The sequence below is a fragment of the Podarcis tiliguerta genome (assembly GCF_965153285.1).
Source record: "Podarcis tiliguerta genome assembly, chromosome: 16".
Lineage (NCBI taxonomy): Eukaryota > Metazoa > Chordata > Lepidosauria > Squamata > Lacertidae > Podarcis > Podarcis tiliguerta.
Window position 1 is genome coordinate 17,724,849 of NC_139549.1, and position 25,653 is coordinate 17,750,501.

General features: G+C 48.0%; 1 protein-coding gene across 15 annotated transcripts in view; it reads right to left on the bottom strand.

Annotated features, from left to right (window-relative positions):
* Window positions 1-25,653, bottom strand: part of PC (pyruvate carboxylase) — a 258,381-nt gene that overhangs the window by 209,521 nt on the left and 23,207 nt on the right. The window contains exon 1 of one of the 15 annotated variants that reach the window (XM_083417272.1): window positions 21,897-21,974. The exons of 12 other annotated variants lie outside the window; for them this stretch is intronic. The gene's annotated coding sequence lies outside the window, so the exon portion shown is untranslated. Of the gene's footprint in view, window positions 1-1,669; window positions 1,855-21,896; window positions 21,975-25,653 lie in introns of those variants that run through there. 2 more of the 15 variants (XM_083417274.1, XM_083417273.1) reach the window with 2 other exon arrangements.

Consider the following 25,653-nt stretch of genomic DNA (forward strand, 5'->3'; position numbering starts at 1 on the left):
TTCCACATACACTTACCCAACAGCCAATCAGCATTCTGTGGGTCACTGAGCATGCTCAGTTATCACCGGATTGCTGTTGGCTTCCATCCCTGCTTAGGGATTTCCCCCCTACCCCACCCTCATACCTCTTGTACTTCTGAAAATCCTGGGGTTCTCCCAAGCTTCCCAATACTTACTTGTGTTTTTTGTTTGTTTGTTTGTTTTGGCCATATAAGCGCCCACACTCACAGAATCATAGAATTTGTAGAATTACAAGATACCTAAAGAGTCATCTAGCCCAACCCCTTGAAATACAGGAATCGCAGTTGCAGCTGTGGACTTCAGAAACACAGGAAAGGGTGACAGGTAAATGCAAATTCTGCAGTAAATCTCAGAATACTCAGTGTTAGGGATGCAGAACTGGTGAGGGGCCTGTTACCCCCATCTGCTGTTTATGGGGTTTCCCAGAGGCATCAGACTAGTTAGAATTCTGGACCCGTCCAGCATGGCAGTTCTTAAGGACATGAGAGGCTTGGACTGAGATTTGGGTGGCCCTGGGTAACTGCTTCTCTCATCTGATTATAATTGCAAAGCACCTCAAGGGCCTCTGGCAAAATGATTTCTTCTAAAAGTAACTAAATCACAGCCAACTTTCATGAAAAAGGTATGACCTCTTGCGGTGGGGGGGGGGCACTTCCACTAAGCTGGTGGCCAAATTGCATCTCTTCAGGGGTTTTTTTTGGTCCAACTCCCATTCAGCATAAGTTGGCTGAACACAGGGAACCCTTCACAGCCCAGCTTTGCATCTTATCAAACCAACACAGAGGTTCATAAAAGATTATGAGTGACGCAGAGACCAAAGAAAGAGTAATGATTCGTTTATTCTCTCGAAGATTCAGGGTAACCCAGCCAAAGGGAACCATGATTGGCAGGGTATTCAGGACAGATAAAAGCTTAAGTATTTATTCATATAATGCATAATCAGCTTATGGAATTCATTGCCACTAGATGCTGGAATATTCACTAACCTAGATGTCGTTAAGGAACTGTTAGGCAACAAAGCAGGCGAGGGTGAGGAAAGTGAAAAGGGATACAGAATTTGCTTTTTCTGCTATCAAGGACCATAGCTCAGTGGCATGCAGAAGATTCCAGGTTCAGTCCCCAATGGCATCTCCAGCGAGGGCTGGGAGAGACTCCTGCCTGAAACCCTGGAGAGCCATTGCTAGTCAGTGTAGACAATACTGAGTAAGACAGGCCAATGCCTCACTCAGTATAAGGCAGCTTCCAAAAACTTGCAGTCATCCTATGATGTTGGCTTGCAGTAGTTTGAAGAAGATGGAAGTGAGCACACCAGTGTGAATTTAACCCCAGAGGCATAGGGTGCTCCTCTCCACCAAGTCAGACAACCAGTCCATCTAGCTCAGTTTTGCCTACACTGACTGGCAGTCTCTCTCTAGGGATTCAGGCAATCTCAAAGACAGGGAGGTTAAACCTGGGGTCTACTGAACACAAGGCAAGCGCTCTACCACCAAGCTGGGGTCCTTAGAGGTCCAGCAGCAGCTTTGAACCTCCATGTTCAAAGGCAATGTACCTCAGAATACAAACTGCTGAGGACAAACAGCCCTGTCTCTCTATTTTCCCAATGCGCCGCCTTGGACCCAAGAGACCCACTGTGGTTTGGCCTACTCACGTTCTCAAGACCCCTTCCTTCAAAGTGAGAAACTGCAAATCCTACGTACCCTACGATGCCTTGAAGAACAAGAAGCAGCCCACGTGGGTCTCTCAACGGAAAATCCGAAAGATACTTCAGCCCTCTCTGTGCATGTGTGTGTGTCTCTCTCCAGATTGCAGGCAGAATCCCAGACACGGAAGGACCTGATGAGAGTCCCGAACTTTGGCAGCAGTTGGCCAATAGATAAACAAAGGCTGATACTGCAGGAGGCAAGCTGGGATCAGCTACCTAGGGAGGAACGCAATCGGTGGTGGTCAAGAGGGTCTTAACCCCTTTGAAAAGGGTTATCAGCTCAGATCATTTATCTCTCTTTCCACCAAACACTTAAGTTTGCAAAGTTCAAGATAACCTTCAGAAGATTCATTTTTTGTTCAGAGGAGAAAGCACTGAGAAGTGCAGGATAACTTTAATCTGCTTATCGACACAAAAGGAAGCACACAGGCAGGCTATGCTGCTCTCAAAGTGGCATCAGCCTGCTCCCCAATCTTCCAATCCTAGGCTCCAAAACTTCCAGCATTTCCAGGTCGGTCACAACCCTTCAGCATGCCAGCTGGACAAAAGTAATTTTGGGGGCCAGCCCACTTTTCCCACTGGGGTGCAATTCAGAGGAGTTACATGTTCCAAGGAGAAACCAAAATTGCTCATTGTCCCCTCGGCTTTGCCCAATAAGCCAACAATATTTCTCTGAAATCCTATGGAGGTTATAGGACATTACACATTTGCCCACCCCCTGGTCTGCTCCACTACCACCATCTAACCTACCAAAGCATCAGACTGACTGTAAAAAAAGAATACTAAAATCATAGAATTGTAGAGTTGGAAGGGACCTCCAAGGATCATCTAGTCCACCCCCCTGCAATGCAGGAATCTAATCTAAAGCATCCATGACGGATGGCCACCCAACCTCTGCTTAAAAACCTCCAAGGAAGGAGAGATCACAACCTTCTGAGGGAGACCATTCCAGTTTTTTATAACTTTATTTAGTAGGAATATAGGAAGCTGGTCCATCTAGCTCAGCGTTGTCCACACTGACTTGCAGCAGCTTTCCAGGATTTCAGGGAGGGAACTCTCCCAGCCCTACCAGGAGATGCCACTGGGGATTGAACCTGGGACGCTCTACCACTAAGTTACAGCCCTTCCCTAAAAGAAAAAGAAAAATCCTAGCCCTTGTGGTTCCGAATAAAGGACTTATTTAAACAGGAATATAAGAAGCCACCTTATACTGAATCAGACCATTGGTCCTTACAGATCAGTATTGTCTACAATGACTGGCAGCAGGTTCTCCAGGGATTCAGGCAGGAGCCTCTCTCTCCCAGCCCTATCCAGGGATTGAACCCGGCATGCAAAGCAGATTGCTCTACCACTGAGCTATGGCCCTTTACTGACATTCTCAAATGAAAACAGAATTGCCAAGCAAAAACAACAACCCAGACACAGATTGTGCTAGCTGAGGCGGATGGAAGCTGTAGCCCAAAAACATCTGGAGGGCATCAGGCTGGTCTTGACAGCATACAACTCAGGCTGATAACACATACTGGACTGGATATGAAACATTATTGGAAATCGACGGTAGCATTTCATTCCTTATACCTACCACCCTGTCAGAACAAATCATGTACAGTCCAGGGGTGTAACACCAGACACCTCAGTGTTAGTAAAGAAGGTCAAGGGACACCTCCCAGCTTCACACCTTCCATGGTCCACTAAACCCTCCAACACTCTGCCATTATGTGTTGCATTTTTCCGCCAACCCAGTGATGCAAGAATATCGATTTTGCATGGAAAATTCTTGGTACACCTCCCACCTTCTGGGTATCTCAATTTTTGCTGTGACTAAGAAGAAGACGACCATCAAGCCCTTGGTACCAGCACTGCCAATGGAGCAAATTCAACCACAGATCCTGAGCGAAGTGACCCAAAGTCTCCTCCTGACCCAATCCCCATCGAGCTCTACTAAGCCATACAGTCTCAACAGACATGAACAGGGGTGGGCGAAGCACCATTGGAGATGCTGTAGAAAAACGGTTCGAGAACAAGGCCCAAGGAATGCTCACATGGTCCTGCATCTGCAAACTACCAAATCCCCCAATCTACCACCTACTGAAACCAAGGGGAAAGTGGAACTACCAATCCTCCAAGCAAAATAGGGTCTGTTTCAACCCTAGCAACTTCTTGAAACAGAAAAAGGAAAATTAACTTCACATTCTGCTTCTATCATGAATTTCATTTTTTTGTACTACCAAGGGACACATGTGCACACCAAAAGAAACAAAGTGAAGGGGAATTTTACCCTAGGGGTCTAATTCTGCTCCAAATCAGCTTTATGTTGTCACCAGAATTGGAAGACTTTAGAACAGGACTGGACAAATTCACAGAGGAGAAGGCTGCTAGCTGCTAGCTACAATGGCTATTGTTCTACCCTCTGCTGTTGGGAGGCAGTATGCCTTTGAATACCAGTTGCTGGAAACTGCAGGAGGGGCCAGTTCTGTTGCCACTCAGGTCCTGCTTGTAGGCTTCTCACTGAACCATCTGGTTGGCCACTGTGAGAAAAAGATGCTGAATTAGATGGGCCATTGGCCTGCTCTAGCAGACAGACTCTTCTTGTAAGTTCTTATGAGTTGACACTCTCATAATGCAAACATGGAACACTGATTTCTTATTTGTGTTGTTCTTTTTTGGGGGAGGTAGGCTATTTGGTGTCCACTAGACCCCTTTTAATATTTACTATGAACACAGTATTTCACCAAGGCATTTTTTGTTCTTGATTTTTGTTCTCTCCTCTTATGAATCCTGTATTTCACCTCTGCTTCTCTTCTGTTTACTCTTCCTGACAGCACAAAACGAGGGATTTAAGTTAACATTGAGAGGCTCAAAGTACTCCAACAGCCTTTCTGTCGTGCTATGTTTTTGGAACAGCCTACCAATAACATCCATCTTTTTTTACATTAAACCAGAGCCATTTTGAAATCAGTCATTAACTTTATTTCCAGCTAGGGCTTCAAAGGGGTCTGCTGGGCCCCAACAGCAGATTGATGCTGTCAACAACGGCAAATGATGTTTAGAAGCCAGCTAGGGCAAAACACAGCAGCCAGGATGTTGGCCCAGATCTGCATTGCTGAGCCTATTATTGCAGTGTCATTTGAGCTCCCAGGTCTCAGGTTTGCACCCTGAAATCTCAGGGTCTGGGATGCTCCTGACCTGGTAATCCTGTTCCTTCCACATTCGTTCCACCAGTTGGTTGGCAAACATCCATGCCCTTCCCAAAGGCCAATGTTCAAGACGTTCTCATTTCACCAGGAATTTGGACTGTTTTAACTTCGTACCTGGCTACTACAAAGGGTTTTTACCGTTGCTGTGGGCTAGGGTCAAGGAGGCTTCTAGTTTGAGCCACATTTGGGGCAGGCTTTCTTTTTCCACTCTCCTCAGATCCATACACAGATATGAATGCCACCTGAGGATTAAGACACATACTCAACAGAGTAGGTAAGGGCCTAGGTCCACAAGGAACTTACAAAGGGACCCAGGGGGCTGCCTCCTCATTCCTTTATACATATTTAAACTGTGTGGCAGCCTGGCCACAGAGCTGCTCTAAGCAGCTTAAAACATTTTAAAAGTTAAAGGGATGGAGAGACATGTCCCAGACCACTTTGTAAGTATTTCTTCTTCTTAGAGTGGGCAGAACGGGGGGCAGGGGGTAGGGAGTATGGAATGAAGCCAGCTCAAGGTACATTTGCAGACTGAGTTTTGCAGTATTCTCATTGTTTGATTTTACTGCAGGTAGCTGTCTTTAAATGGTTTCGTAAGCAAACAACCAAAGCAGAAATGGAAATGTTTGCATTGATGGTCATATTAAAGAATAATAATTTGGTCTTGAGAAGGTTGATTCTGAGGTTTGGGACTTGGGAAGACAGATTTTGATATGATTTTAATTAGGAACTAATGAAACTTGTCAGTTGACCCAAGAATGTTATGTACAATGGAGGCTTGGAGTGAATTCTTTCGTCCTCCATCTCCTCTGGAGGTTTACATGCAAAGAATAAAAGCCTATTACCTTCATATCCTTCATTTCCCATAGGAACCTGGATGGCTGCAGGGAGAACTGCATGCTGGACTAGATGGCCTAATCCAGAAAGACTCTTCTTCTGTCCTTCTTTCTGCACATTTCAAGAGAGATCATAGCTCAAGGGTGGAGTGCTCCTGCTACAAGAACACTCGGAAAGCAGAAGAATGAACAGTGCTGGCCCAGGGAAGAACGTAAGAAGAGCCAGCAGGATCAGGCCAATGACCCTCCTAATCCTGCATCCTGTTCTCACAGTGGCCAACCAGATGCCTGAATGGGAAATCTGCAAGCAAGACCCAAGCACAAGAGGCCTCTCACCTCCTGTGGCTTCCAGCAACTGGTATTCAGAAGCATTACTGCCCCTGACCGTGGAGGAGGAGTCAAGCCATCCTGGCTAGTAGCCATTGATGGGTTCCTCCTCTGTAAATTTGTCTAGCAGTCTGAACTGGTGATGCAAGGCCATTTCCAAGGCTCTCATCTTGGGGCCTTTGACAATGGGAGAGAATCATACACCTGATAGCAGCCAGCCAGGAAGGGGCAGAGACAGTTGTGCGGAGGAAGCACTCTCTGTGGCACCCACCCAGACCACGGAAGCGGCAGAGCCTCACTCACATGCTGGCAACATCTCCGTGAGCAATGGGAGTTTCGGCTTTCCTCCAGGTGCCACAGAAATACAAATAAATAGCTCTAATAACCCCGTTGGCTCCACTCCATCTCCCATCGCTCCAGCGTAGCTGTCAGCATCCGAGAGGAGAAAGAAAAAAATAAACCAGAAAATGCTTTCTCCCTCTTCTCTCCCACCCCCACCACTTTCCACCCCTGCAAAATTAAACAGCGAGATGAGAAAAACATAACAAAACAACAAAACGCTTGTCAAGGCTGGGGAGGGCGATAAGCGGTGGGAGGGAGGGGATAGAGAATAAATATTCAAATCTCCATGGCAAGCAATTTATTAAAACTGCCAAGCCGGAAATAAAAAATCACGGCTTTCTGTGCTAAAAGGTGTCATTCCTTCAAACGGCCGTGGCAGCGTGCTCTAATGAGTGAATTATGGATCAAATCCCAAGGAGCCACATTAGCGTATGGCTGCGCAGAGGACATATTGGAGACGTAATGTGCAGGCTGGGAAAGGGTTGTGTGTGTGTGTGTGTGCAAACACATTAAATTCCCTCCCACTGCACAGCGAGATCTATCGAGAGTACAAGTTCCTTCCTGTGCACCAAACTTCCCAGAAAGAGCAACTGCAATAACTGATTAGATTGACTAACAAGGAAAAAAAAAAGCTCGGTTGCCTCATTAGGCTGGTTTAAGCCCCCACTAGGGCTGACAGAATCCAGTCCGTCCTGGAATACACTTGCTGGTTCAACCAGTATATGCAGCTCGGCAGGAGAGGAAAGGGCAGACACAGAAGGCCTCTTCATGAGTTACAGCCCAGATGACAGCAGTGAGATGGGCCAGGCTGGATCAGTGCTGTACCCCCTGGCCCTGGCCCTACTGTCATGACCCACTGAGCCATGCAAGCATTAGGGGCTGGAGGTTTAAGTGGGGAGCCCGTTGTAAGCACACAGACTTCTAAAGTGGATTGCTTTGTAAGAAGATCGGAAGGATTCATGGTGGGTAAAGCAATCAATGGCTACCAGCCACACTGGAGCCATGCTCTGTCTCAACAGTCAGAGGCAGTAATGCTTCTGAATCCCAGTTGCTGGAAGCCACAGGAGGGGAGCGATGCTCTTGCGCTCAGGTCCTGCTTGTGGATTCCCCACAGGCATCTGGTTGACCCTGTAAGAACAGGATGCCGGACTAGATGGGCCATGGGTCTGATCCAGCAAGCTCTTCTTCACGTTCTTAAATAATCCCCACTCCTGTCTTTCAGCCCCAACACTTTGGCAGTATTGAGGCTGTGCAGTTGGGGATGCAATGGAGGGTTGCGGGCAGCAAAACCAGGCCTTACAAGACTGTAATCACGTAAAGAATGGAAAACAATATAGTCCCTTAGCAAAATGCTAGAAAGCATAACGACAGATGGGCAGGGTGTGTCTAGATAAAGGCTTCAGGCCGATAGAATGTGTCTGCTCTGCAGGTCGAGGGCCCACATGACCTCCCAAAGCAACCGTCCAGGGGCCACAAGCAAAATCAGACAGGACAATGGATATGGCTCTTGATATTGCCCATTATGCTACAGTCAAGGAAAAGCCAGAGGTTTCTCCATCCAGGAGAGCAAGAGGCATTACCATAGTTCATCAAGGACACATTCCAGCCAAGCAAAAACACTCAAGGAAGGGGTGGAGCATAGTCAGTGAGGGGTGTGGCCTGGATAGGAGGTGCGGTCTGAGGAGAGTCCCAAGGTGTCTTGAATCCCAGGGAGACTTCCTGGGGACAGTGGTGTGATGCAGAGGAGGGTCACCAATGGTAGCTCCTCTAACTCACCTCACCCCTTGTTCTGGTCTGAGCAGCCCCTCCATGATGCCTTCTTGGGGCTCAGGTGAGAGCGTTTGCTTATACAGAAGCTGTGAAAGCTCAGGGCTGTGTGTGTGTGTGTGTGTGTGTGTGTGTGTGGTGTTGGAGGAGTGGACCATACAAATTAGGAGGCATTTTGTCCAAGTACAATTCAGCACGCTCAACCATCCCCCTTGATGCGGGGCCTTTGCTGCGCCACCCTGCCCTGGCAGTCGATCAAACCTTCTGCAGCTGAGGCTCTCGACTCAGGGTCGCGAACTCTGTGCTGGGAATTTTTTTTTACCCAATTCAGTCCATCGACATGCCCTGCCAGCAGCATCTGTATTCTGAAACCTGCACAAAAATTGTGCACATGTAGCAGAACCGTGTAATTGACAGTTGGTGCAGCCAAGTAGCTGAGAGCAGTGGTGTCATCAGGGCAGAATTGGGGGGGGGGAGCAGAAGAGGCCCCCAAAGGCAGACATGTTTTGAAAGAAGAGGTGGGGGACCTCAGGCCCAAGTACCAAATGCAGCCCTCTCATCCCGTCTATCCAGCCCATGGACTCCCACCAGGCAACATCCCTCCCACCCTCTGCATTCTGCATCCTCCTCAAGTGCTGGTACCCAACTGGGACATGTCCTTGAACTATGACTAAGTCTCTTGCTTGCCTCAGTGGCGAGATGTACTGGCCTTTGCATGGCTGGAAAGGGCCCTGCTGCACAAAGGTAATCCATGGCTCTGTACATTTTTGCTCCTGGCCCCACCTACTACTGCCATGTGGCCCCTGAAAGGTTGTTTTCAGGGGAATGTGGCCCCCAGACTACCAAAAAAGTTCCCCACCCTCATCTAAAAAGCTGTAAATGCTGTAAGACCATTAAAGCCAAAGATTAAAATGATCACTGCCTAAGAGAGTGAGCTCTGAAATCAGAAACACCCCAGTTCAAGTCCAGCCTCTGCCAAGAACTCACTAGCCTCTCTTTCTTGGCTTGCCTGCAATGTGTGGAAAATAATATTGGTACTACCTATAGGATTATATGTCAGAAGGCAACTAGGCTGCTTGTGGGGGCAAACTACCCCCAACATAGAACATTGCTCGCGGGATGTGCACTGGCTACCAATTTGCTACCAGGTCAAGTTCAAGGTGTTGGTACTAACATAAAAGGTTCTATATAGCTCAGGACCAGGTTACTACAGTATCTCAGATCAGGGCTTTTAGTAATGCTGCTGCTACCCTGTGAAATAGCATTCCTGTCCAGATATATCAGGTCCTCACTGTCTGCATTTTCCAGAAAAAACTGAAGATGTTTCTGTTACAATGGGCTTTCCCAGCCGGATAAATGGGTCTCTGCCACAAGTGTCCACTTTTAAACTGTTTTTAATTACAGTATTTTATATGTAAATCGCTTTGAGATAATGGTTTAGAAAGCAATTAATAAATCAATTCTAGCAATATTTTTTTTAAAAATTGAACACATAGACAGACAATATAAATAGTACTTTTGCTATTGCAATTTCTCATATTTCACTCAGTTTTTATTTGCTGCCTTTTGTATATTGTTTTCCATGTCATTATTAATTTAAATAATGTTTGAAAAGTGTTAATTCTTTTTTATTATGTAAGCTTCGAAGAGCACTTCACGTATAAATCCGCAAATAAATAAATCATGTTTGGCACAATTGGTTCCGATATGTTTTTATGTAATACATGATATTTTATTGTATGCCTTTTTATTCCACCTTGCCACACAGGAAGCTCAAGGCAGGTGGAATTATTTATTATTGTTTGTCTCCCCATCGTCCCCCCACCTCCCTGGCTAGGCAGTGAGAGGAACTGTGGCATCGATTGCCCACATGAACCTTCGAGCCAACTTTCACAATAATGAGAGCTAGAAACTTCCTTTTTTATTTATGACTATCATTTTTTAATAAAAGTTGATGTTGGCTTTCGCGGCCAACATCAAACGCTTTGCACGTAGCATTGGGCCATTATAAACCCAACCATACACTTTTCCTGGCTCTCAGAAGCCCCCCTGTTATCACCTCAGCTCCATCTGATGTTCGAGAGCAAGGTGAGCAAAATGAGAGAATTATTTAGAATAAGAGAGAGGAAGAGGAAGGGATTAGCCTCACCCAGCAGGTACACAGATATCAAGCAGTTTCAGGGGGGGGGGTGTTGGGGTGAAAATGTGCCTTGCCTGGGACAGCAGCATCCACATTTAAACTGCTGCAAATTGCCGTCTAGACTGTCCCTAGGCCATTCCCTCTTGGCGGTGGCGCTTTAATTACTGCGCCACTTATGATTAGATGGGGAAGTAATTAAGCCAGGCTGGGGAGGGCACGCACTCCTTGCATGCTCTGCTCCCTTTGGGGAGATCCAATCAGAGGGATGCCAGCCCTTCCCTTCTGCCTCCCTTTGATCATCTAATCGAGGACAGAAGAATCCAGCTCACGTTCATGACTAACTAGAGACATGCAGGAAACGGGGCCGAGAGAGCAAATTAAAATCTGCAGCTGAGAACTGCTTAGTACTCTAATCTCATATACCAACACCCAAAAACTACCAGGACTGGGGGAATCACAGTGCACCCACAGCCCTGGATACATGTCACCGCGCACCTCAATTAATTTACTTATTAGGCGCATGCATTTCAAGGTTAGGCAGTGAATAAAAGCTTAGGTCCCCAAGTGCCATTCCTCTTGTATGCAGGAGTTTGAGGAGGAGATTTAAAACAGAATGTAAGACTGCTTTTGTCAACATAAGAAGGCCAAAGACCCGTCTCGTTCAGCATCCTGTTCTCACAGTGGCCAGCCAGATGCCCCAAAGGGAAACCAGCGAGCAGGATCCAAGCGCAAGAGCATTCTCTTTACCCCTATGGCTTCTAGCCACAGCTATTCAGAAGCATTATTGCCTCCACGCTGGGGGGGGGCGGTGTTCAGGTATGTGTGTTGGGAGCATATAATTTAAAACAAGATACCACTTTGATATTCTCTGGAGAGTGAAAGGCAGTATAGAATTAGTTTCATTAGCGAAGAAATAAACCAGACATCGTTTTTGTACGCTTCTGATTACATCTGCTAACTGGCAAGACGCCTGCCACGGCGGATGGGCAGGGCAGGTGCAGCAAGCAGGCTGGCAACTCACAAGGCCAACCCGTTGCAGATGGTTTACAACAAAGATAAAACAATAAGATTATCACCCAAAAAATTAACAGTAATTTTAAACGTCTGAGCAGTTAAAATAACAATAGACTAAAACCAGATTAAAACTTGCATCAAATTTCTAAGCTTCCAGTTCTAAACAGAAGCAGTTTAGTCCTGCTGGCCACATGACCTGGAAAGCTGCCTGTGGACAAACACCGGCTTCCTTGGCCTGAAGTGAGATGAGCGCCGCACCCCATAGTCGCCTTTGACTGGACTTAAGTGTCTAGGGGTTCTTTACCTTTTATACCCTTACCTTTTAGTTCTAAAAAAGAATATTTTTGGCAGGCACCAAAAAGAGTATAGTGGTACCTCGGGTTAAGTACTTAATTCATTCCGGAGGTCCGTTCTTAACCTGAAACTGTTCTTAACCTGAAGCACCACCTTAGCTAATGGGGGCCTCCTGCTGCCGCCGCGATGCCAGAGCATGATTTCTGTTCTCATCCTGAAGCAAAGTTCTTAACCCGAGGTACTATTTCGGGGTTAGCGGAGTCTGTAACCTGAAGCGTCTGTAACCTGATGCGTATGTAACCCGAGGTACCACTGTACAGCGAAGGGGCCTGCCCGATGCCAATGGGCAAGGAGTTCCAAACTGCAAGCACTGCCACACTGAAGAATCAAGTTTTTACAAATGTGGGATGGGAATTATGTTCACAGTGGCAGTTCTGCCACCTCTGCAGCCACGAGAGAGAAAGGGCAGGGCAGCTGAGGATTTCCCAAACCTGGTGCCTTCCAGCTGTTTCGGATGGCAAACTCTCCGCAGCCAGGGGAGGTTCAAGGGGGGGGGGTCCTCTCCAGGTACCATTCCAAAGGGGGGGTGACAAAATGCTGACCCCTGATTGGCGGCACCCCGCAGGATGCATGCCACGTCCCCTGGGACAAGCGCCGCTTTGGGTACCGGAGCAGGTTGCGTCGCCTCTGTCCGCAGTCCCAGCCAACACGACTGTGAAGGGCCCTTGGTTCAGGGACAGGTCAGTCAGTAGAACATAAGCTTCTGAATCTCAGGGTTGCGGGTTTGAGCCCCACACTGGGCAAAAAAGATTCCTGCCCTGCAGGGGGTTGGACTAGATGGCCCTCGTGGTCCCTTCTAACCGCACAATTCTACAATCAGGTGGGATGCGGCCCACTCCTGGAGGAACAAGGCGCTTTCCCTCTCTATCTGGTCTGACTACAGAACTAGTAGGAGGTTGGGGTGGGGAGGCCGGAACGCCCAGCTCTTCAGAGCCAAAACTATTAACTAAGCCAGCCGGCCAGCCACGTATAATGCCCATCCTGCTGCGCTCAAAGCCACCCCACCTGGCCACGCTTTGACTCTCCGAGCGCACACAGATGCTACAATTACCACCGCAATTTGCAATCCATGCGAAGACGGGTTGTTCTCCCCGCACCCCACTCTTTTTATGATGCTGCCAATAATGGCATAGCGGGCAGCAGCCAAGGCAATAAAAAGCTTCTCTTCATTCTTTATTTTTAAATAATTTGCTCGCTCCATAATTCATATATAAATCCATCCTCTCCGTGGTCTGGGATTGAACAGCTGCAGAATAAAAACAAGCCCCAGAGAAGACCTGCCCATCCGGGCCAGCACCTCCCGAAGCGCTTTTGTCTCTCTGGATTAATGCAAGGCAAGGCAGAGACAGGTGAACCTCCGGCCTCGCAGCCGAGGACAGCACTCAGGGAGGAAAACTGGGCACTGGAATTGGAAGAAGGCCCACTGGTTTGCGGTAACGCCAAAAAGATAGAAGGCAGCAGACAATCTAAGCCAGGCTTCTCCAGCCTGGTGCCCTCCATCTGTTTTAAATCAAGATTCTAGTCCTTAGGACTATGAGGATATGCCTAGATTCATATAGGCTCCGCTGCATGCTCAAATCGGAAGGCTGAGTCAGAAAGAAAAGGAGTTTTGTCAGATCCATGCAACAAGAGAGGCGCCTATTCCAAGAGGGTTGGTTATGAAGCCCCCTGGAGAAGGGGGAGAAATGTGCTGGGGCCTGGAGGCCTCCAAAGAAAGGCATCCCTGCGTAAGGAAGACTCCCTCCTCTCCTGCAAGCACTCCCAGCCAATTCCCCGCTTGGCCCTCTGCCTCTTCATTAGTTGCCAGATTGTTGGCCCTCCGGGTAGGAAAGAACTGCCGTTTTCTCTGTAATGCCATTGCCGGAGAAATCTAATTAAACCGTGAAGATTCAGCAACTGCTCCTCTGGGCTGCAGCAGCAGCAGCAGCAGGCAGGGGTGGGCTCGTGGCAGGGCCAGAAAACGTCCAACAGGCCCCCAATGATGACGACACCCCATCAAAGAGAGCAGCACACATCCTCCTCGACTGAGCTGCTTAGGGGCCAGGAGCGAAGTGATCACCCCCCTGAGCAGCCAGGCTTTGTAATAGAGTTGGCAACAATTAGCAGCGACGGAGGATAAGGCACTTGAGCAATGCGAGATGCGCTTAAGGCTCCGTTCCCTCTGCCTCTCCATGTTGCTGTTTTGCAGAGTTATTCCCACTGCCCTGTAAGATGTTGCAGGACTTCAAGCACACTGGCGAGGGCTGATGGGAGTTGGGGTCCTGCAGCATCTGGGGGGCACCATGTCGGTGAAGGCTGTTCTGCATCTTGCACGCACACCCACACCCCACTCTCAGCCTTCACAGCCAGTGTACAGCAGTGGTTTCAAGCACTGGACTGGACTTGGGAGGACCAGGGTTCAAACGTCCACTCAGCCATGAAGCGCACTGGGTGGCTGTGGACCAGTCACTGCTTTGGACCTTCATGCCTACCTCTTCCTCTCTTATACAAGCTTATCTCTTGCCACCTCTCCCTAACACCCTCCTCCAGCCTCCAGCTTCAGGCAGACCCTCCAAGGACTGTCTTGGGCCCTCTCCTGATCCTGTCTCAAGGAAGAACTGCTGCCTGTCTGTCACAAATCTCCAGTCCATCATCAACCAGCTGGCTTTCTCCACAGCATTGCCCCCTCTTCTCCTCTGCTGCGGCTTCATCCTTCCTTTTAAGATTCTACATCGTCTTTTGCCAACTGGGTCCCCTTCAAATGTTTTGGACCACAGTTCCCATCAGCTCCAGCCAGCATGGCCATTTTGGACTCCCATCAGCCCCAGTCCAAATGAGCCATTATGGTAGAACAGATGGACTGAGTCAGCCCAGGATCCGCCGGATCCTGAGCTGGGCATACTGCCACCACTTGATTGATTTGCCTATCCTCCACCCCTACCCTGCTCACCCAGCCTTCTGCCCCAGATGGGAGGAGCAGCTGGACTGTGAACACAATAGTGGCTGCACCACAGCCCAGCTCTAAAGACTGGATTACAGCCTGAGATCCTTTGGATTGACTAACCAGGCACCCCCTAAAGAAGAAGAAGGAGGAGGAGGAGGAGGAGGAGGAGGAGAAAGAAGAGGAGCACAACAGGCTCCGCCCCCTAAAAAAATGTTGATAATTTAATTATTGTTATGTCTAAAAACCGTAGATAGCAACTGTCATTTGGGAAGAGGCATCCCTTTCTTCTTCACCTACACAGGAAGAGGGAATGCTTCTATAATGATGTCTGACACATCATATCCAGGCTCCATGTAAAACAGAAGAAAGCACTCTTTTCATCTTTAAAAATTATTGTCTTCTTCATAGACAAATATTTGCAGATCTAGTCAATTAACCACTCCAAACTTGTACAATCAATCACCTAAGATTCCTCTAGGCTGCTGGCAGAAAGAAACTGGATTTTAGATTAACGCCTTTTCTTTCTCCTGAGTAAAACTGTGCTGAATGCCAGCACTGCCAGCTGAACGTCCCAGCTTAAAATACACACACACACCCCGCTAAAGAGGAACCAAGTGCACAAACCACAACACACCCTGAGCTGCTGACAAATCAAAAAAGGCTGCTTATCTGTTGGAAGATTCAGGCAGATGAAAGGAAGTACTTTTGCATGCAGCAGATAGTTAAACTATGGAACTCACTTCTATAGTAGGCCGTGATGGCCACCAATTTGGGTGGCTTTAAAAGAGGAATGGATAAATTTGTGGCAGTTAAGGCTACCAATAGCTACTAGCCACAATGGCTATGGAGGCAGCAATGCTTCTGAACACCAGTTGCTGGAAGTCACAGGAGGGGAGAGAGCTCTTGTGCGTTAGTCCTCCTTGCTGGTTTCCCACAGGCCTCTGGTTGGCCACTGTGAGAGCAGGATGCTGGACTAAATGGGCCACTGGCCTGACCCGGCCGCCTCGTCTTATGTTCTTATCTGTGCCATGTGAGAACGACACAACCAGATCAGCGCCACGATCCAACTCTGTTTGCAGAAGCCCTCGACACCAGAGTGCCGCAGCACACGCAAGACGCATCATCACTCACTCCTAGGCCACAGACATGTTTTATTATAAGCAATTGCCGCTGCCTTGCCGCGATGGTGGGAATTGATGGAGAATGAAACACGCAACGAGCTCATCAGAAACTCTCCAGGGGCTGAACGGGAGGGGGAAGCAGACGGAGAGAGGGGCTTGCAATGAGTCCCTGGAACTGGCTGACAACAACAGTTCTTGCAGGCAAACACAGAGATCCAGAGAGGTCGGTGCGTAAGGAGCATTGATTAAGCAGGGAGGCAACGATTGCTAGTCACAGATATTAAGACATCTCCATCAAGGCAGCCACACTCCTCTGAAAAGGAAGATAGGATATCTCCGCCGTGTTGGAGGCAGGAGAAAAATGGGAGATGAATCACACACAAGGCATTAAGGTTGTCCGGGGTGTGGGGGTGGAGATTAGAGCTGTCTTGCTTGGCTTTGGTCCCTACTCTAACCATGTTCTGATGTCTCAGATTTGATTACACCATGCAAATTAAGATTAAGATGTCTTCCACCATGAGTCCTGAGGAGACACTGGCCAAGTCAGGATGAGCGGTGGGTGGAGTTAGGAAGGGCCCAGCGGGATGGAACAGGCAGCGTGGCAACAGAGGAGTCACCCCAAGAGAAGTTATGGTCAAGGAGTCGGGTCCTGAGGAGGGACCCAGTGGCATACTGCCCCAGCACTCTGCCCCGTACCCTCTGACGTCACCCAGGTGCTCTGTACCCAATTCAGCCCCGGCTCCTGTGCCAGCCTCACCTCTGGCACTACTCGGGCCTGCCCCCATCCCATCCTCTCAGGAGAAGTCCACCGCCCAGTCTCGTTCAGAGCTGGCGCTGATGCCCCCTCTATCGCCGAGGACTTGGAGACACCAGCACAGGCATGAACAGACAGCTCAGGTGTAGACCACCAGAAAGAGCTCCTGCTTGTTTGACCATTCCAAAGAAACATCCTGCTTGCTGCCCTAAAGTTGTGCCCACCCCCTTCCCATATAATGGGACACAAGGGGGGGGGGTGTAGTTCGCTGCTTCAATGTTTTAGCCGGCTTAGCACTGCACGGCACCTGTTGTTCCTTTGAACCCTCTTTTGCTCGTGTACCATACCAATTTGAGCATTAAAAGATTTCAGCAGAAAACACAGCACAAGCTCGAGTTCTTCACCCTCCAGTGACAGCCAAGGCATATGAGTCTTAGGATCCCCTCCCTGGCACCACTGATCCCAGCAGTCCCAGCAGCAAAACTGGACAAAGGCCAGGGATTATGGAAGTTGTAGTCTGAGGAGGAAGGCATGATGTTATATTTGCTCTACAGTTTGTTTGCTTCTTAAATATCAGCCTACCCCAACCTTCCTCCTCCAGATGTTTTGGACTACATCTCCCATCAGCCCCAGTGTCTCCATCAGCCCAAGCATCATGCAGTCTTGCTGACTGGGCAGATAAAACATCAGTGTCACCCACTTCCAGCATGTGGCCCGTGGAAGGCTGCCTATGGTTATAATGGCCTTTGCGCTAAAAGGTCACACACACCAACCGCTTAAGAGGAACCATCCTGTTCCATCGTTGCCTTTATAGGCACCTTAACTTTACAGAAGTTTCACAGTCCGGATCTTCATTTAAATCTAAAGATCAGTCAATGCCAGACAGAGGAAAGGTTAAATCAATTACAAATAATCGATCTGCTGGCAGCTTTAATCTTCGCATCCTTGGCATTAGAGCCAAAACAAGTTAAGGGCTGAGTTGATCCTCCCAAGACAAAAAGAAAAAGCCTCAAGCTGCACCTAAACACTCGCCTTCAATTTGTCAAGAGCTCTCTGCACAGCTGCAGAGATTCGCGCCACAAGAATGCTGTACCTTCTAGTACCTCTTACTTTCTATCACCTGGACAGATAAGAGGGGCTGCCGCTGGGAAGGCAGGCTCAGCAGAGATATCATGGATGCATTGAAGAAAGAAAGAGATAAAACAGAGAGATTAAGACGACAGCAAAGATGGAGTTTAAGGAGGCAGGCTGGAGAATAGATGCTCAAAAGGCAGAGGAGTCTGCATCAGAAAGAGTCAAGGTGGAAGGCTGAAGCTATGCAGGAGGGAATGAGGAGGTGGGAGTGATAACCCTGGATGTGAGAAGATACTTTAAGGTTCCCACTCCACCCTGCCTTGTAGGGATATCTCAATTCTGCAGGAGCTGCTGGGGGGACAAGGCCCTGGAAGTGGTTGTGGGTGCTCAAAGGCCGATGCCTACAAACCGAGCGTTTTTAAATGGGACTCAAGTTTCTAAACCTCATGGCCACAGAGCGAAGCCTGGGAGGTTGTGGGCAGTCACTGCCTGCTGAGAAGCCAGAGAGGGGAGGTCCGAATAAGGTTTACACTAGCTGAGAGTGGGGCTGAGGTGCCCGTGCCCCTCTTATGATCAAATAAAGAAGAATGTGTAAGGAGAAAAAAAGGAAATATGCAAATTAGCACTCTGCAGATCATTTATTCTGGTAGCTGAGTCACGCTTCTTTCTGCTTGGATTAAGGACCTGAGCAAAAAACTGAAAATGTGTTGAAGCACTAAGTAGATGCAGCTCCTTGTATAAAAGGAACAGAGGATGTTGCCTTCTGGTGTTGTCTGCACTGACAGGCAGGAATGGCTCTCCAGGGTTTCAGACAGAGACCCTCTTCCAGCCCTATGTGGAGATGCCCCCTGAGAACTGGACCTGGGACTTTCTGCATGCAAAGCAGATTATCTCCCACAGAGCAATGGCCCTGCTCCAAAATGAAGATTTCAGTGTCTCTTGCCTCTTCTAGACCACTATGGGGCTAACAGTTCCCTATCTCAGCACCTGCACCAACGATAGCTAGCCATGATGGTCAGAGGCAGCAGTGCTTCTGAATAGTAGTTGGTTGAAACCAGAGTGGGGAGAGGGGTCTTGTGCTTGGGTCCTGCTTGCAAGTTTCCCATGGTTGGCCACTGTGAGCACAGGATGATGGACTAGATGGGCCTCCTCTGTCCTGATCCAGAATGTGGTTCTTGTGTTTTCTTCTGAAATTCGTGCAGTGCAGAGTTAAACTATGGAACTCACTCCCGCAGGAGGCAGTGATGGCCACCAACTTGGCTTTAAAAAGAGGATTGGATCAATTCATGGAGGAGAAGGCTATCGATGGCTACTAGCCCCAATAGGTCTGCCTCCAAGGTCAAGAAGCAGCAATGCTTTTGAATACCAGCTGCTGGGAATCACAAGGGGGCAGAGATGCTGTTACGCTCAGGACCTCCTGGATGGCCTCCCATTGGGGCATTGGGTTGGTCACTGTCAGGACAGGATGCTAGACTAGATGGGCCATTGACCTGATCCTGCAGACTCTTCTTATGCTCAACACTAGGTGCTGCTCATGGTCAAGCTCTGCCACTGAACCACAGGCTTGCTAACCACTGGCCCACTGGAGCCTAGTTCCATCTTCCTCTGCCCGCTCCTCAAGACCTCACAGCAACCCTGTCACCCAAGAGCTGCCCAGCTGTAGATGGTGGGGACTGAGACTGGGGCAGATGCAGTGTCCTCTTTGCTCTGCTGCTCCCTACCGGTCCTGAAAAAAGGAACTTGCAAAGTATGAAGATTTAAAATAAAAATGCAGCAACTGGGCTTTTTTTTACCTTTCCCTCTGGAGCTGCGCTTCTGATGAGGCTTCGGTTAATTATCCACTGAGCTGTTTGCGCAGTGGGGGCCCAGTTACAAATTAAGCAGAGCGCCTCTTGCCGCTGTGAGGGGTCAAGGCTGGCAACAGTGGCACTTCGGAAACCAAATATTTACAAGCCAGATCTGTGCCCCTGAAACGCAGCCGCCCTGACCCAGAGCCCCCGGGTCCGCTTCCCACAATCCACAAGTAATAATTATTAATAACAGAGGCTGGTAGGCGAGTGGATCAGAGAAGGAAGGCGGGTTTCAAGGCAGGGTAGGAGGCCTCTATTCTGAGGAAAAGAAGCCGGTCCTCAATTTTTAAGAATTGCCTTGCTGCATTGGGTCCAAAGCCCAGAAGTCCAGCTTCCTCTTGCCTGTGATGTTATGATTAGGGTGTCAGGCTAGGAAACCTGGGTTAAAATCCCCACTCAGCCATGAAGCTCATCTTGGGACCATCACCTGCCGTCAGTCAAACATACCTTGGAGGGCAGTTGAGAAGACAAAATGGTGAGGTGGAGAAGGGCAGCGCATGCCACTTTGAGCTCGCAGGAGGAAAGAGAGGATAGAAAGGAAATAAGCACATAAGGAGTGTTCTCCTGGATCAGGCCAAATGTCTTCCCAATCCAGTTTCCAGCTTTCCACAATGGCCAGCAAGCAAGCATGACATGAAGGCAAATTACTACAACAGCTGGCATTCAGAGATAGAGCACCCCTGGACATGGAGTCTCCATTTAGCCATCAATTCTAATAACAGCCTCTAATAAATCTCTTGCCGCTACTACTCTCCCCTTTGAAAGCCATCTAAGCCACTGGCAATCAGCATAGTTTGTGGAAAGAGTTTTTCAACTTATAAGAATGTACAAAGAATGTACTGGATCAGGCCAAAGGGAGCCCCCCATCAAGTCCAGCATCCTGTTCCCACAGTAGCCAACCAGATGCCTCCTCTGGGAAACCTGTAAGCAGGACCCAAGTCAAGAACCCTCTCCCTTCCAGGAACTGGCACCCAGAAGCTGCCTCCGACTGTGGAAGCAGAGCAGAGCCATCAGTCCAGAGCTTATTGCAAACACGTAGCACTGGGTGACCTCGAATTCCAGCATTTACAGGCGAGGGCTTGGGGAAAGGGGAGAGAAAATATCCCTTCCACTTCCTCCATAGAATAACACCCACACAAGTATTTTGCAGGCTGGCTCAATCTGCAAGGAGACTGAAGCCCTCCCACGGCTAGTGCGCTCTCTCTTTCGCGCTCTCTCTCTCTGCCCGCCGGCCCTCCCTGCTTGCCGCTCTTCCAGCCTTTGGGAGACTTCTGCAGTTTCTCGTTCCAGAAAGCCGCTCTCCCGTGCACCAGTGTTATTAAGTTTGTGCTATTAAAAAACCAGAGAGCAGCACAAGGAGCCAAGAGCTCCTCTCCAGCCAAAGACTTTTCAATACTGTACATGTGTTTCATCCTCCAATTTTGCCCACGGGAAAAATATTTTGGGGGTTGCACCTTACCTCGTATGATTTTGTTTTTTTTAACAGGCCAACCCAGGAGCTGTGCTCACCCTCTGTGTGTGTGCACGCGCAAAGAGACCCAGCAGGCGACTCAGGATATGAATCCCTGGGGACCTGCCCCCCCCCACTGAACTCTGGACAACCGCCCTCCCCACCTTGCAATAAACCGCTCACAAGGGAGACACAGGGGTGCAACTGGTTCGCTCACATTTCCAAGGCACATTCCGTTGGGAGATTAACCAGGCTAGCCACAAGGGGCCCAGCAGGAGGAAGCAGGGGATAAAGAGAGAGGCAAGGATCTCTCTGGTTAAGAAGAAACAGATCTGTCTTGGGTGTAACCAGACTGGCCTTCATTCAGGGCCAGGCACTTTGAATTCTCCAGGTCAAAAGGATGAAACTGGAAACCATCCACTGCCCAGCTGTCCCTGCCTTCTGTCCCATCCTCACAGGGATTCTGGAACGGAACGGACTGTTATGTCTTCGCTGCGGACACCAGAATCCAGGCCCCCAGCTTGGTCTATCCCTGATGTCCTGCAGATGTTGTCCAACTACATCTCCAGTCAGCCCCAGCCGCGCTGTAAGGGAAGCCTGAGCGCTCGGAGGGGGTGCCTTACATCACACAAAGCCACCGGGCAAGATGACTCCCTCATGCTTTCCTTTGGATCCATGGTTCTATAAAGGCTAGGGCAGCCTTCCCCAACCTGGTGCCCTCCAGATTACAAGTTCCAGGCTGGAAGCTGATGGGAGCTGGGCACAAACTTCTAGAGGGCACCGGCTGGAGAAGGCTGGGCAAGGCAGGTGCTTCCTGGGTGCTCACAAACAAGGCATGGAGGAAACAGCCCCTGCTATTCAGATGTAGATGCTCTAATGGCTAATAACTACTGGCCAGAAAAGCCCAGTGAGGACTTGGAGACTACCCAGTGGAGAGGGACTTTCCTACCCCAACCCTTGAGAAATAAGAGGACTCAGTAAATATATCTACTGCGGCTTTCTAACATCTCATTTGATTTCCACTTACATTTCAAGGCTCCTCATCTGTGACCTACCACTCAGCTCTACTAGACCTCTCTGTCTGCCACCCTCTCTCTCTATCATCTTCCCCTGACAAAAGTGAGAGAAAAGAGACAACATTCATATTGCAGTGTGTTCAAACCATCGTATTGGATTCCAGTCCAGCTCCATTGGCTTTCCTGAAAGAAAGGGTTCAGAATGGCTCTCTGCTGCCCTCTAGAGACCTGAAAGTTTTCTGTTGCTTCAGAGCTAAATTCAGATGTATTTATTTTTCCTGATGCTTTCTATACTAATTGCAGTCCTGGCTTCCCAAACTCCTCTCACGCTGCAAAACAAAGAAACACACAACAATGGGAGACCACCTACCTCCCCAAGAGAGGGTGTGCTTTCAAAATGTGCAGCAATAAGAACCACACACTCTCAGAGGAGCCCAGTTCCACATGCCCCTTACTAGTTTTGTTTATAGGAGAATTGTTGGTCTGGACATGCCTCCTTGTTGGAGTCCAAACCTAGATCTTGGGATGGGGGAGGTATTTGGTCCCATTCACATTTAATATGAACCTGCCTGATTTGCACTTACTGAAGCAATGCAATAATCAGAAACGCAGCTATCCTTCAAGATTTGCAGTCCACACACTGCATTTCTACAACGGAAAAAAAAGATGTGCGTAAAAATTATAGGAAGGGTGCATAAAGCTGCATATAACTATGAAAATATACAAAGATGTGCTTTAGGGAAAACTAAACATAAATAATTTATTTTAGGAGATGTGTCACGAAATGCTTGTGGGATTTCATATTTCTGGTGCGCAAATGTGGCAAACTCCAGTTAAAATTGGAAGAATGAGAAACCGAGAGAAACCAAAACTGGCAGATTTGTCTACCCTCACCTGGAGCAGTGACTCATGCAGAGATGCAACAGGGAGCAGACCTTCTCCCTCTCCCACCAATGAATTCCAGCATCGGCCTCAGAAAACAGACCCTTTGTGGCCACTCTGAAACTGGCAACCAAGTGTTCAAACTGTTACACAAACATGATCTCAGCAATTCTTACAACATCCTGGCCAGGTGAGCTGCTTTTATCAGTATTTTATGAAGAAGGGCTGGCTGGGGGTAGAGGAGGAAAGAGAAGAGGGTTTTTTTTTTAAAAAAAAAGGTTCTGTCCCAAAGGTGTTGTTTTTTTCTTTAAAAAAAATTGTTTAATATAAAATCAAAATTACAAACAAGACCAGGAAAAAAAATGATCAAAGCTACTAAGCATAACACAGGAGCAGTACTAAGGTTGTACTTTCCAAATAAATAAGGAGCAAATAATATAGAAAGAGAAATGCAGCAAGATGCATCATGAGAGCCACATTTTTTAATTTGATGGGGCAAGAGAGTTTTGCATATCTGAATTTAACATGTAAGAAATGAATCTCACTAGACATCATTAGAAATGTTCTGGTCTTCCTCACCCTTAGAAATGCATGATTTGTGAGTTACTTTCTCTGCAAAAGAGTCCACATATTCTTTTATCCCAGCAAGAGGACTAATCCCAACAGCTGATAACAAATCCCTGTCCATCAGTTGTCTGTTGGGGAAGGAGCAAATGCATGGGACGAATTAAACAGGGTGGATCTGCCCTGGCCCACACTCAAGGGTACCATGTTTGTATTTATTGATTGACTGCATTTATGCCCTCACCTTTTTCTTCGCCCCTTTCTTCATTTAATCCCCACCACTACCTTGTGAAGTAGGTTAGGCTGAGAGGCAATGACTGGCCCAAAGTCATCCAAGCAGGATTCATGATGGCCCATTGGGGAATTGAACCCTGAACTCCCAGGTCCTTGGGTGGACACTCTAACCATTACACCACCACTGGCTCACTTTTCTAAGGAAATGGGCAGGATGGAGACATACTGGATCACATGCATACGGAAGTCCACATGCATGCTTGCATCTCCAAATGGTACTCTCCGACTCCTTGAGGTGTAACCAGCAGGCACAACCCAATCAGCTTCCCCACTACACATGCTCACATTTTTCACAATGAAGCCCTGAACTAAAATCAACTAAAACCTAGAAGAGTTTTAAGAATGTGACTTAAAGAAAAAGAGAGTACAATAGATGTGTGATTCATTCATTCATTCTGTCTGACGGCCCTTCAAGCTTCTCTCTGCCCCCCCCCCCCCCCCGTGACAGGGGTGGTGAACGCCTGACCTTTTTGCGATTCGGTTTTAAAATGCCAACAAGACAAAACTTGATCAGAGAGCTGTTGGCTGCCAAGATTCCTGGGCTGTTAAAAAGCAGCTAAAGCAGGATCGGCCCAGGGGAGGCCGAAACGAGATACATCCAAATCTGGGGTACAACGTTTCACTCCCTTAAGGCAGCCTTTGCCAACCTGCAGCCCTCCAGGTGTTTTGCACTGCCACTCCCACCAGCTGCCAGCCAGCCACCATGCCAAGGGCTGGTGGGAGGTGGGTAGCCCTTTCCCAAGCAATACTGGCCTACCTCACAGGTAAAAGGACTGTTGGGATAATGTGAATTGCTTTCAATGCTCATGGGCAGAGAACCCCTTTTCAGCCCAAAGAACGCATTCCCGCTTGTAGGGAATCTCCTAGGGAGTTTCATGTCTGCTGTGGGCAGGGCCAAGTGCAAAAGTGGGTGTGGCCAAATGGGAGGAGCAACAGGTGCGACTTTTTCTCTTGTACAATAGGCAACGTTCCAGCCACACAAAAGCCAGAGGCTTCTGCAGAAAACAGATACACTTCTCCATCCTGACACATGGCTTCAAGTTCACTTATTGGCAAATCAAACACACTTGAGGAGATGGGCAGAGAAGAGCTTGAAAGGAGTGCCACCCAGGAAGGGTCCTGAGAGCCAGAGAGAGGGGTGTTTGCCCCCTGCCTCTCCCCCCGATCCCAAGTTCCCCACACCCCAGACATAACTGGGCAGCTGCGAATAACTAGCAGCTTTTAAAGGGTTACATATTTGAGTGATGCTGCCATCTTATTTTTAGGAATTTTACTGCTTAGACTGACTTACTGATTTGTTACTTTAAGTACTGCTATTAATCGACTGATTGCCAGCCATCCTGAAATATTTTAAATAGAAAAGGCAGGCTATGATCATTTCAAATCAATTATTAGAGTGGCTAAAGGCTCACATTTATTTATTTTTTAAAGGTCATAATCTGCACAAAGCTGCTTTGCTCTCGTGAATTCTTACACCGCAGGGGGTCATTTTGGGGCTGGCGTGGGAATTTTTTTGGGGGGGGGATGATGGTTGTGCTTTCAGTAAGTCCAGCTAATCTCTCTCTGCAGGGAAGGAGCAGGGGAGGCAAAAGAACAACCAGAGGAATTTCATTGTGCCTCGCAAGTGGTTCAATAAATGTTTCATTCATATTATTAATATTATTATTCCAGACAATTTGTAAACTGGTTGATTGTGAAATACCACAAATAAGTTTTCAAAAGAATAAAACAATAAAATCAGTTTAAAAGGATTTAAAATCAGAAATAAATTTTAAAAAGGATAGATACGCAAGTCGAGAGTATACATATCTGAGCAGGCTTGTCTAAACAAAAATGCTTTTATCAAGAGCTAAAAAGAGTACAGCGAAACGTGTACTGATGTCAAAAGACAGGGAGTTCCAAAGTGTAGATGCTGCCACATGGAAAGACAGATTTCTTACCAAATCTGTACCTGTAACAGTGCCAGTTCTGCATATCTAAGCTGCCAAGTGGGCATATATGGAGTAAGGTGATTTTGCAAGTAAACTG